This window comes from Carassius auratus, chromosome 37 (genome assembly GCF_003368295.1).
Source record: "Carassius auratus strain Wakin chromosome 37, ASM336829v1, whole genome shotgun sequence".
Lineage (NCBI taxonomy): Eukaryota > Metazoa > Chordata > Actinopteri > Cypriniformes > Cyprinidae > Carassius > Carassius auratus.
In genome coordinates this window covers 7,428,102-7,440,961 of record NC_039279.1, presented here as the reverse complement: position 1 = coordinate 7,440,961, position 12,860 = coordinate 7,428,102, and the positions used below count along the sequence as shown (strand labels likewise).

Sequence of the window (12,860 nt, the reverse complement as noted above, 5' to 3'; positions counted from 1 at the left end):
TGATGGTTGCTCTGTCAATTCTTCGTCATCAGTTAGGAACCTAGGTGTGCTACTTGATCGCAATCTTTCCTTAGAAAGCCACGTTTCTAGCATTTGTAAAACTGCATTTTTCCATCTCAAAAATATATCTAAATTACGGCCTATGCTCTCAATGTCAAATGCAGAAATGTTAATCCATGCATTTATGACTTCAAGGTTAGACTACTGTAATGCTTTATTGGGTGGTTGTTCTGCACGCTTGGTAAACAAACTACAGCTAGTCCAAAATGCAGCAGCAAGAGTTCTTACTAGAACCAGGAAGTATGACCATATTAGCCCGGTCCTGTCCACACTGCACTGGCTCCCTATCAAACATCGTATAGATTTTAAAATATTGCTTATTACTTATAAAGCCCTGAATGGTTTAGCACCTCAGTATTTGAATGAGCTCCTTTTACATTATACTCCTCTACGTCCGCTACGTTCTCAAAACTCAGGCAATTTGATAATACCTAGAATATCAAAATCAACTGCGGGCGGCAGATCCTTTTCCTATTTGGCGCCTAAACTCTGGAATAACCTACCTAACATTGTTCGGGAGGCAGACACACTCTTGCAGTTTAAATCTAGATTAAAGACCCATCTCTTTAACCTGGCATACACATAACATACTAATATGCTTTTAATATCCAAATCCGTAAGGATTTTTAGGCTGCATTAATTAGGTAAACTGGAACCGGAACACTTCACATAACACCGTACTTTCTACATCATTAGAAGAATGGCATCTACGCTAATATTTGTCTGTTTCTCTCTTGTTCCGAGGTCACCGTGGCCACCAGATCCAGTCTGTGTCCAGATCAGAGGGTCACTGCAGTCACCCGGATCCAGTACGTATCCAGACCAGATGGTGGATCAGCACCTAGAAAGGACCTCTACTGCCCTGAAAGACAGCGGAGACCAGGACAACTAGAGCCCCAGATACAGATCCCCTGTAAAGACCTTGTCTCAGAGGAGCACCAGGACAAGACCACAGGAAACAGATGATTCTTCTGCACAATCTGACTTTGCTGCAGTCTGGAATTGAACTACTGGTTTCGTCTGGTCAGAGGAGAACTGGCCCCCCAACTGAGCCTGGTTTCTCCCAAGGTTTTTTTCTCCATTCTGTCACCGATGGAGTTTCGGTTCCTTGCCGCTGTCGCCTCTGGCTTGCTTAGTTGGGGTCACTTCATCTACAGCGATATCGTTGACTTGATTGCAAATTAAAACAGACACTATTTCAACTGAACAGAGATGACATCAATGAATTCAATGATGAACTGCCTTTAACTATCATTTTGCATTATTGAGACACTGTTTTCCAAATGAATGTTGTTCAGTGCTTTGGCGCAATGTATTTTGTTTAAAGCACTATATAAATAAAGGTGATTGATTGATTGATTGATTGATATATCAAACTTTTAATGATTTATAACAGGGGTAACCAACCCTGCTCCTGGCAATCGATCGTCCTGCAAAGTTCAGCTCCAATCCTAATCAAACACACCTGAAGCAACTAATTAAGGACTTCAGGATCACTTAAAAATTAAAGGCAGGTGTGTTTGATGTGTGTGTGTGTTGAAAGTTAATGCTCTATAAGGATTTCTAAAATAACTATGTAAAAGTATACTAACAGTACAGTACATATCAACTGATCCTATGCATGTATTTGTCATACTAATAGATGGAGATTGAGCTGAACAAAATTAGGCTTAAAATATTTCTAATCATATGGCTTCATATATTGGACATCCTTAGTATTAAAGCCTTCATCTGTCAGCTGAAATGTCTGATATTTTTTAATTTTCAGCTGGCCCCTGAGGATTTACAATTTACAAAACTAAGCATGTTTCCTCAGAATTACTTGTTCTCCATATGTAATTTTTTTTAAAGAGTTTGGATAATGCACTTTAAAGTTATAAGAAAATAACTGTTATCTTATTTACTGTGATTTTCTAAAAACCCATGGCGACACCTTTCTACATATCCAAAATCCGTTCACAATGCAATGCTAATCTTCAGTATCTTGGCATCATGTTGACAAAGTTTGTTGTGAATTGCAGCATTCTCCTAGAAGGAGTATGCATTAATTCACCTCAAAAAACGTGAAAAAAAAAGAAACTTTTTTTTTTTTAGAAGAACAATAGTACCTTGCGCCCATGGCTTGGGCCTTAATTAAATAAATAGCTGTAAGTTGCTACCCTATGTGTCTACCACATCCATGTGTTTTGTCTTCCTGCTTTCTTCCTACAGTCTCCCATGATGATGTAGAAACTGCTGTCTTGAGATCAGTGCCAAAAAGGGAACGGATCCAGCAGACTATTTTTAGCTTATTATGGCAATGTTTACAGAGCTCAGATTTGAGCGATGTCCTGGGGTTGGTTTTCCTCTATGCTTCCTCATAATGAACTCTGGGTTAACAAATAGCAAGTGTTGAAGTTTGTAATATCATGTTTTGCTTGATAGCTTCAAACAGGTCACAAAGTCATTTAAACATTTAAAGCTATGTTCACACATGATCTGATGATGACAAATGCCTTTGAGAAAACAATGTGATTCTTTTTTTCCTACACTTGATGCTTATTATTGATAGTGAGGTGATTATTAAAAAAAAGCAAGATAAGCTTGTAACTGAGTGTATGTACAGTATACATTGCTACAAGTCTAATTTTATCAGAGTTTCCTCCCTCCTGTGCTTTAAGTTTTATTTTGTGCTTTGGCCTTTTTGTTTATTTCCTTTTTGACTGTTGACATATTTTGTATTCAAAACTCACTTCAGTCTCATCCTGTTCTTGAGTTGCACTGATTTAAAAGTGTTTCTTCTTGCATCCGCTCCTCTTACCAATATCACTCTTCTCTGTGTTTAGTCTAGGCCATCATCTCTTTGTAGAGATACTGATCATCCTATTTCCATGAGGATAGCTTGACGAGAGACTTATGTCTTTAAGGGAATAGTTTACCCCAAAATTTAAATTTGCTGAAAATGTTCTTGCCCCCAGGCCATTCAAGATGATTTAGTTACTTCACAGAAACAGATTTGGAGAAATTTAGCATTACATTGCTCACTCACCAATGGATCTTCTGCAGCGAATGGGTGCCGGCAGAATGACAGTCCCAACAGCTGGTGCAGTGGATAAGTCACATGTCTTTGGTGTGAGAGACCTGGGTTCGAATCCACTGTGAGACGCCAATGTGTCCCTGAACAACACACTTAACCCTTAGTTGCTCCAGGGGCGTGCAACCTCTGACATATAAAGCAATTGTTTTTTTTTTGGATAAAGTAAAATGTAAATCTAGTCCATCAGTTGCCATCTTGTGAAATGAAATATGCGTGTTTGCTATAACACAAATCCATCATTGATATATTTTAACTTTAAACCATTGCTTCTGACCAAAATATGTGTCCATAATCCACAATCCATAAAAACCCTTCATCCGGTAAAAAAGTCCATCCTCTGTCATGCTTTGAGTCACTGTAATGTTTTTAGCAGATATTTGGACTCTCATTCTGACGGCACCCATTCACTGCAGAAGATCCATTGGTGAGTAAATGATGTAATGCTATATCTATTTCGACGAAGAAACAAACCTATCTACATCTTGGATGATGGATCTTTTTGCCCAGTGTTTTGTCCGTGTGACTGGGACTGTGTTTCTTGCTTACAGCAAAATACCATTAGATGTCAATATCAATGATATCTTGCTGGATCAGTGTGACAAGGCTTTGGTTAAATCCTACATGTAAAAATGCATTTGAAAGACAAGATATCACTATCAGGTTTCAAGGATTGTGCAGTGTAAGGATAAGGATCAAGAGCACTTTAAAGTAGTGGAGGTTAAGGAAGGGAGGTGGAGGCTGGGGAAAGGGCAACAGTAAAACAAAATAAAAAATGTTCCTGGTGAAAAAGGACTTCTCCTCAGGAAATTACTTTTGCATAGGTTACAAAGCCTGCCAAGGATTTAAACTCTGTCAGCATTTCAGTTTTTTTTTATGCTTAAACTGTTTAATCCATGTAGTAAACTGGATGTAGTAACATCTTGACGTAACAAAAAATTGTGACCTATTTAGTTAGACTTCTCTTGTCTGGGTGTGAAATTAAATTCCTTCAGTTGCACAAAGCAAAACAGTCATGCTCTTTCACGTCTCTGTGCTGTTATAGGTAATAACAGGCATGTTTATATGTTTAAAGTGTCCAGTTCAAGTCTTTCAAGGACAAGTCCAACTCAAGTATCATATTCTTTTTGGTAATATTTTCTATACTTCATGCACTCTTAGAAAACCGATGGAACTGAAGTTGTCACTGCTGCCATAACGTTTCAAAAAGAACAAACATGTACCTTTATAGTACTAATATGCACCGCACATACTTATTTTGCTGAGTTAGATGTGTTCCTAGTTCAACAAATTTTGTTGCCCCTGGAACAACATTTTACTCCAAAAATGTATTCTTGACCATATCCCTACACCTAAACCTAACCTTAACCATGAGTAATCCCTAAAATCAGAGGAAATGATAGATGAATGACACTGATGTGCAAGCACCAAACATTGATTTTAAGCGTAAACTTCACAAAATTTATAAACTGGTTCTTCAAATCTGATTGGTAAATCACAATGTTGTTCCAGGGACAACAAAGATGTTGTCCCAGGAACATGTCTCACTTGGTAAAATCAGGTTCTGCAATATACACCCCTTTGGGGTAAACACAGTACAAAAATGTACCTCTTCAAAGGGTTTCCAAACCAGTAATAGTTTTTACCTTTTTTCTCTGACAGTGCAGGTTAGTTAAATAAACCTTTTCAAAAAGCGATCCATTTAATCTTTTCAGAAGTCTCCAATTTGGTGTCCATGTCAATTCTCAAATAATTTTGTTCACAAATCTTTGTTCTGTAATGTAGATCAGCTTTTTAAACTGCCGATATATATATGCCCAGAGCATTCGCTTTTGCTAGTGTGTAATTGTTTATTATAGTAACAACACAAACTTAGAAACTTAAGCAATGGATGTTTCACCGTTGTTTATGTTCTTCATAAGGGCAGTCTGAAATCTGTACAAATTCAAAGAAAAAATGGGAAAAGGATGGCATGTGAAAACGTTTAATATATTCATAAAAGTAAACCCTCGTAATGACTAACCACACAACAAATAACAAAAAAACTGACCTAACCATACTATGAAAACCCATTTTTGACCCAAGAATTCCAGAATTATGAGATATTATGTCATAATTATGATTTGAAAAGTCATAAGGGGAAGTCGTAGTCTAGTGGTTAGAGAGAAATGGCTGCCCACTGCTCCGGGTGTGTGTGTGTGTGTGTTTGTGTTCACTGCTGTGTGTGTGCACTTTGGATGGGTTAAATGCACAGCACAAATTCTGAGTATGGGTTACCATACTTGGCTGAATGTCACTTCATTAATTATAATAAAATTGCAATGTTGTATTATGATAATAATTTTTTCATCATGAGTTCAGGGTTTTTCTTATCTCATACGTAAAACTCAGTATATCATAAGTTTGACTTTTTATCTCTTAATTATGACTTAGTATCTCATAATTTGGACTTTTCTCTAATGATTATTATTTTTTCTGTCAAAATTTGCCAAAGTAAGTTTTTTTCCCCTTTATGTGACATAAATGAACTACCAGGCTTAAAAGCATGATTAAAAATCAGATTTTAATCAGACTACAAACCACATAGGAAGGTTTGTGTTGACTGAGCTTGTGGAAATAATTTTTCTTGATCAGAAGTTTCCACCTCTTAAGTACTCAAGCAGTTGAGAACGTGTCCATTTTCTTTTTGCTATTTTGGAGCTTTAAATTTAGGATTTTGGAATCCATGCAGTGAATCATTCAGTGAATTATTTACTTGCCAAACATTACTCAACTATCAGAGAATCCCGTCTGTCTTGTTTTAATGGCAAATTTCCTGATCTACTCCATCATTTACATTTCTGAAGAATACTCTTTGTGGGATTTGTGTGTGTTTGGTATTAAGTGACTGACAAGAACAATGGAGAGTTTCAGAGACTGTCAATTATACAAGCATCTGCCAATACATGTCATGCTCGCAAACTCTAACATATTTTTTTCACATATTTCTCCTTCCAATTTTCCCCTAAAAGCAAATATTTGTCTAATTGTTGCGCCAAGGCACAGACACAGAGCCCAGTGGTCAGATCTCCAATTTAAAGTCCATTAGTAGCTGGGAAGGAGCATTAACTTGAGTTATGAAAGCCAGATGTTGCCGTCTGAAAAGGAAAGAGTTTTTTCTTGTTTCTTGTGTGTGTGGGTCTAGGGTTGAATGGAGGATAGGGTGTTTAATGTGTGGGTCGGGGCTATTAGAGAATTTTTAGCATCTAAAATCAACCTAAAATCTAAAGATAGAGCATTTTTATGACCTTACAGACTAATTGAACACATAATTAAGATAAACACATCCATATTTTTTTTCACTAAGTAGATTACATGATGACTGTCATATTCCCGACTCCACCTGCTTCACCCTGCTTTCCTGAGGAGCCAGATGCTAATTAACTTCCTGTTGGGAACATGCCTTTTCTTAGCACAAGGCTCCTTGGAGTGGCGGGTGCGATTAAACCGGGGTGGAGGTGTAGCCCAAAGAATTTGTTTGGACTATGTCCCTGCTTCCGTGAATTCTGCCCTGTCAGGAAGTGTGACTCAGCCCAGACAATAGGCAATTGTGAGGCTGGACCTGAGCTAGCAGGAAACTCAACACACACACAAATGCCCACAGTGTCAGAATCAACTTTTGTGACTTCAAACAGTTCCCTGAAGTCAAAGTGGCCAATGAGATGTGAAGGGTCTACTGTTGATCGCATGGGAAATATTGTACCATTCCCTAATCCTGTATCTAATTGCATGGTGTGATAACACTTGGGAGGACAGCTTACATAACTGTGTGTTTGTTTACATTGTTTAGCCTGTCTTTAGAGTGTGTCCAAGGACAAAAACACAGGTCAAGAGTGTGTGTGTGTGTCAGATCTGTGAGTAATGTTCAAGTTGACCTCTGACCCTTCTATGTGTTTGTGAGTCCACTCATGCACACACACGCTTAAAAGGATCTGAAATCTTTCCCGCTGGCCCTTGACAAGGACTTCCACATAGTCAAAGTAAAGCACATGAAAGTGTACGCTTCCTAAAACAAACAAATGAACCATTGTATCCTCACGTACCTGTCATTCTTTCAGAATTAGCATCGTGTGTATATTGCAAATAAATGCTTGTGTCTGTCTGAGCAAACTTGGGGTTTCTAGTCTGTTTCTCTTTGATCCTTTTGCCTGTGCATTTGAAGTCTGTGCACATATCTCAGTGTAATTGCCCTTGTGGTGTCAAGGAGGGCATAATGCATGGCACTCTAAGTAATCTGTGTTTTCATACAGTAGCAGCATTTTAAAGTGGAGAAATTAAAATCACACACACATACACAGATAGATATTATAGATGTTTTTGTCATTTCATAATTTCTTACTGTTCAAATCATTTTAATGCAATTTACACCAAAAAAAAAAGGTCTTATGAAAGTTAGGGGTTTATTGAATTAAGAATAGTGCATGGATTATATATAGTTTATCCATTTGAATACATAATGTCTATTATTGCAAAAATGCATGAATTTTTTTTACATCATGGTAACATTTGTTACTGCCTTTAATTTATGCTGATAAATCCAGAATTCCAGAATCACAAAATAAGCCGTTTAATGAATTTGACATATCAAATAAAATATATGTAAAAAAATTTATAATTTATAATTATAATTGTCAAAAGTACATGAGAAATACCAGAGGAAATATATATTGATATAAGATATTTGAATCTAGAAGGTTGAGGGTCACTGGAGAAGCATTATTGGAATCACAATTAGTTGGGTGCTTTACAAAAGAGTAAAAAGTGACCTGGACATGCTTTCATGAGTTTCAGATCTGTCGTCTCATTAGCACTCCATCAAAAATTTCCATCTGCATCCTTCAGCTAAAATTCAGGGATGTACATATTCACTGGCAGGCACAGACTATGTGGTTGTTATATGGTTACCATAGCAACAGGACTCTTGGAGGACCAGGCTGGAGCCTGCGGCCGCTGGGCTGCTGTGTGTGAAGGCCTGTCACTCTGTGGCTCTATGCCCAGCAACCACTCCGGAAAATTCCTCGGTAAGGGTCAGCAGCGGAGATACAGTCAAAGCCATACACAGCCTTTTCACTAACTGAACTGTTAAATCATTAAATGTGTTTGCTGAAGAATGCAAGTCAAAAAGATGCACATTCATGTGGTTCCACATTTTAAATAAATAATACATTGCTTTCCTTGCTGACGAACATGACTCTAGAACTAAATTAGAGTTATTACAGTTGGTTTGGGATTTGTGAGAATTGCAGTAGAAAAAGTCTGTGTGGTCCATTGATTTTGTTCATCTGGCTCATAAGGTTCTCAGTCTGTTGATGTAAGGCTTTGCTAAGCCTAATGTTACATGCACTTACCAAAACATTGGCATTTGCAGTTCTTAAGGACACTCAGCAACTGTGGCCAACGAAAACCTCAAAGGATTTAAAATATTTTTTTAACCCAAAAAGGTTTGTTCTGATGGATCCCAACAAATGTGCGACATGGGGTAAACTACTGGTCAAACAGTAACATCTGATTATGTGAAGGCCCAACCAAGCATTAGCAGGAGTTTGTTCTTCTTTGCCTTTAGCTGTTTTTAAGGCAAGCTGAATTGTGCATGTCTGGATATAAATGATTACACAATATTATAGCCCTTTTTATCTAGAATTGAGTATTTCACAAAGTATATCAGACTCTCAGAGTTTTAAACCTCAGGGTCTAATAAATAAGTTTAGTTGTTTCATTTCAAGTAAAGTTCAAGTAACTCATAATGAGACTTGGAAACTTTTTCGGGCCATATGTGTACCAAATGTTTTATCCCTGCATGACACAAAGAGAAACCAAAACAACACACAGATCAGGGGCAAAATATTAGATATCAATACATATTCATTCAAATACTTCTTATGATTATGTTTCAAAATCCCTGGTTTGGCCTTTAGTTTATTAACGCCCTGAATTATTTTTACTGTTGGCTGTCAAAGAGTAAAGGATTCCAGTATAAGGCACTTCTGTCTTCCTGTATGAAATTCACACTTTAAAACCTTCTTCCCACTGTTACTTTAAAAGTCTCGGCAAAACATGCTAAACTTCCCAAATTCCAATTTCATCGCGTAAATGTCCTCCTCATTCTTACAGACGACAGCCTTACCAAAAATGTGTTGTTGCAAGACTGCATGTTTACAACATTGAAAAGACATGACACAATGAACAAGGTTACAGTTGCTTTTTCTGACATTTGTGTCCATATTCTGGTTCCTGATTCTCTCTTATGGTCAAAATATTGTTTATAACCAGAGGTGTAAAGACACTTCAGTAAAAGTACAGATACCTTACAGGGAAAATAACTCCATTACAAGTTACAAGCCACCAATTCCAAAAAAAACTTGAGTAAATGTTTTGGAGTAACTGATTTTAACAGTATTTAAGTATTTTACTTATGCTAAATATAGGCTCAAAGATACACTAGTCAAAGAGACATGGCAGTGAAAAACAAGAAAGAGTTTTTTTCTGAGAAGATCAATCACGTTTATTTTCTAAAACCGGAATATAACTGAAATACTCAAAATTGCACAAAAAAACAATAATCCTTCAAAAAGTTATCTTCAGTATAATGGATAAATAAAATAATGTAAAGTAAAGTAAATTAAAAAGTCAAAACTAGACGCCATGCAAAATGTAATGTGTAATTGAAGCACTCATTACAATGCAGTACAGTAAAAAGTACAGATACTTACAAACAAAATGTAGAGAAGTAGAGAGTAAAAGTTGCTAATATCTTTGATACTCAGTAAAACTACAGAGAATCCGAAAATATACTCAAATACAGCAATTTACAAACATTTACTTGAATACATTAAACAAATTTATAACACCAGGATTGGCAGAGTCTTATGAAATGTTGATATATTTAATCTGTGTGAAGACTAAATGCATTGATTTTTAATTAAAAGAAAAAAAAAAATGAAAATTTGTCATAATGTGACAAAAAACAAATACAAACAGTATTTGTAAACAATAAGAACAGCAATAAAGATGACCTCATTAAATAAAGACCTCAGTAAATGCTCATTTAACAGGATGCAGGCCGTCATAATCAGGGAAATACGTATTATGCTTCATCAATAATAACTGGCATCAAGCAGATGTTTAATTGTTCCCCTTTTTTCACAAAGGAAGTAAAGGAGCTCTATCTGTTCAGAATACTCAAAGACAGAGAGAGGATTCAGATTAAATGCATGTCAGTGGTGCCTGTTCATTTAATTCACAAAAAAAATTTTGTTTATCCAACCTGAAACTTGCCGACCAGGTGTTTCTAGAATCAGAGGGATATTATCCAGTCGAGGCTCATTAACAATTTCTCGGAAAGCAGTAATTCCTATTTGGCCACGACACGTCCAATGTCTTCATGGCGCTCCAGATGGCAGCCTAATTTTTTAAAATTACACAATCTCAAAAGAAGGAACAATGCTACATAATATGTGACATTTAAGCTAAACCTGTCACACTGTCAGCGTTTTGCATATAAATTAAGTAATTGCACAAACACTTACAGCAATTATAAAGTGCTGTAGTGATGACATATTTTTGTAGGCCAGCCAAATTTGCTTTATTTAAAAAAAAATTTAATCATATGGGCACATAAGTGATGTATTTCTAGATGGAGAAACGTCAAAAGGTATTGAGCTTGTGTTACCCACAGCCTTATTTCAGGCATTCAACCCCCCAATAAAACAATAGCATTAAGAATAATGGAAGAGGACCTGCTAAATACTAACATGTTTCTAGGTTTTGGCCTCCAAATTCCCGCAGCACTCTATACTGATAAGTTCAAATTAATGTTGCATGCCTTTGGAGCCATTTAAATTAACGGCTCTCAAATAATGCAGCCCTACCACATGGTCAAATTCATCAAGCATGTTCTTCACTCCTCTGGACGGTGAAATGTCGCAACCTACCCTGAAGAGAATAACATCAAATACATATCTTGGAGAATCTGCAAAATGTTAATTACTCAAGAGGTCACGTTGATGAAAACTGAGGGACTAATTCAGATATGCTCAAGTAGGAAACATTATGCATTAATGAGGGGGTGAAAACTTTTTGAATTTGAAGATCAGGGTAAAGTTAACTTGTATTTTTTGGGGAAACATGTAAGTATAATTCCAACAAAATAAGAAAAATGTACACATTTGCATAATGTTCAAAAGTTTTCACCCCTGGCCCTTAATGCATCTTCTTTCCTTCCGGAGCATCGGTGAACGTGTGAACCTTTTGTAATAGTTGCGTATGAGTCCCTCAGTTGTGGAAAATGGATCTCAAAATCATATAGTCACTGCTGAAAAGAATTTCAAATTTGCAAAAGATGCTGGAAAACCAAAGAATTTGCAGGATCTGGATGATTTTTCTGAAGAACATTAGACAGTTTAACGGTTCAGGACAAACAAAGGACTCATAAACAACTATCACTAAAACATCTGTGGAGCATCTAGGAGGAATCAAGCATAGCAGGGGGTTTGTTGGTGTGCGTGGTTATATAGCTTGGGCAATGTTCTCCATGCATTTCTCTGGGATGGAGTCTATAGAAGCTCCAGAGTGAAAGTTAAACTGGCTGAGGCCCAGTGCACTGCAGCGACTCAGTTCATCCACAAGCATGGCCTGGCTCTTACTGAACACATCTGGATTACAAGATTACAATATAAAAAAACAGAGTATTAATTGTTGACTGGGCATCGATGAAATCAACAGAACTGTTTTTAAATATGCCAACATTGTGGCTTCATCTTTAAATAAGCAGGATTTGGTGGATGCACAGTTCCACAGGGGGAACCGCAGTTCATCAAATAAGATCCATGTGGCACGATTTTTATCGGATCAAAGCCATGTTGAGCACAGGCTTCTTGAAATTTAACTGCAGCTGCTGTATCAAGAGCTGGTATCGCCCAGGAGCGCTGGGAGCCTAAGAAAAGGGCAAAAGCATGACCTCCTATGGTCACACTTGATTTAACTGCATTCCATATTCTTCCTTAAACATATTATTGTAAAAGTGATATGTGTTCAGCACAAACACTGTATTTAGAATAAAACATCTTTGATCACCTGATATGGAGACATGAGCGCCTATGTATTTTTTCTTTGGCTTTATCTTCCTTCTCCATGCCATTTTTTCTTCTCTGCTGCTGCCATCTGATGGTTCTGCAACAGAATGTTCTAACTCCTTTGTTTCAGTTACCTCCGTCTTTCTTTTCTTCTCGCCTTTTTTTACTTTTTATTTTTATTTTCGTGCGGCCATATTTTTCTGAGTCAAGAATAAACACGTGGTTAGACATTCTTGTTCAAACACCGTAAAAAATAAACTATACTCATGAAAACACCACTAATGATAATCTGTACTTATGAAAACATTACTAACGATGAAGCAAAAACTGGAGAGCAAATGTTTTTTTCTAACACACTAATAATACTTTAAATTTAAGGGCAGGACATTTGTGATCTGACATAAAGCACATATTTCAAACAATATGTGATACTTAAAGTTTACAGACTTCGAACTTGGATCCGGGGACACCCAAGGGACCAAAATAATAATAATAAAAAATTAAAATAGAAAAATTAATTAAATAAATAAATAAATAAAAAATGACATTCTTATTATTTCATTCTGTGTTCTTAAACATAACTGATTAATCGATCAATTTTATACAGTGGTTAGACG

At 36.6% G+C, this 12,860-nt stretch overlaps 1 pseudogene; it reads right to left on the bottom strand.

The window, feature by feature from the left end:
• Positions 1 to 11,643: 11,643 nt before the first annotated feature.
• On the bottom strand, positions 11,644 to 12,511 carry LOC113056489 (probable endonuclease 4; annotated as a pseudogene).
• Positions 12,512 to 12,860: the final 349 nt, after the last annotated feature.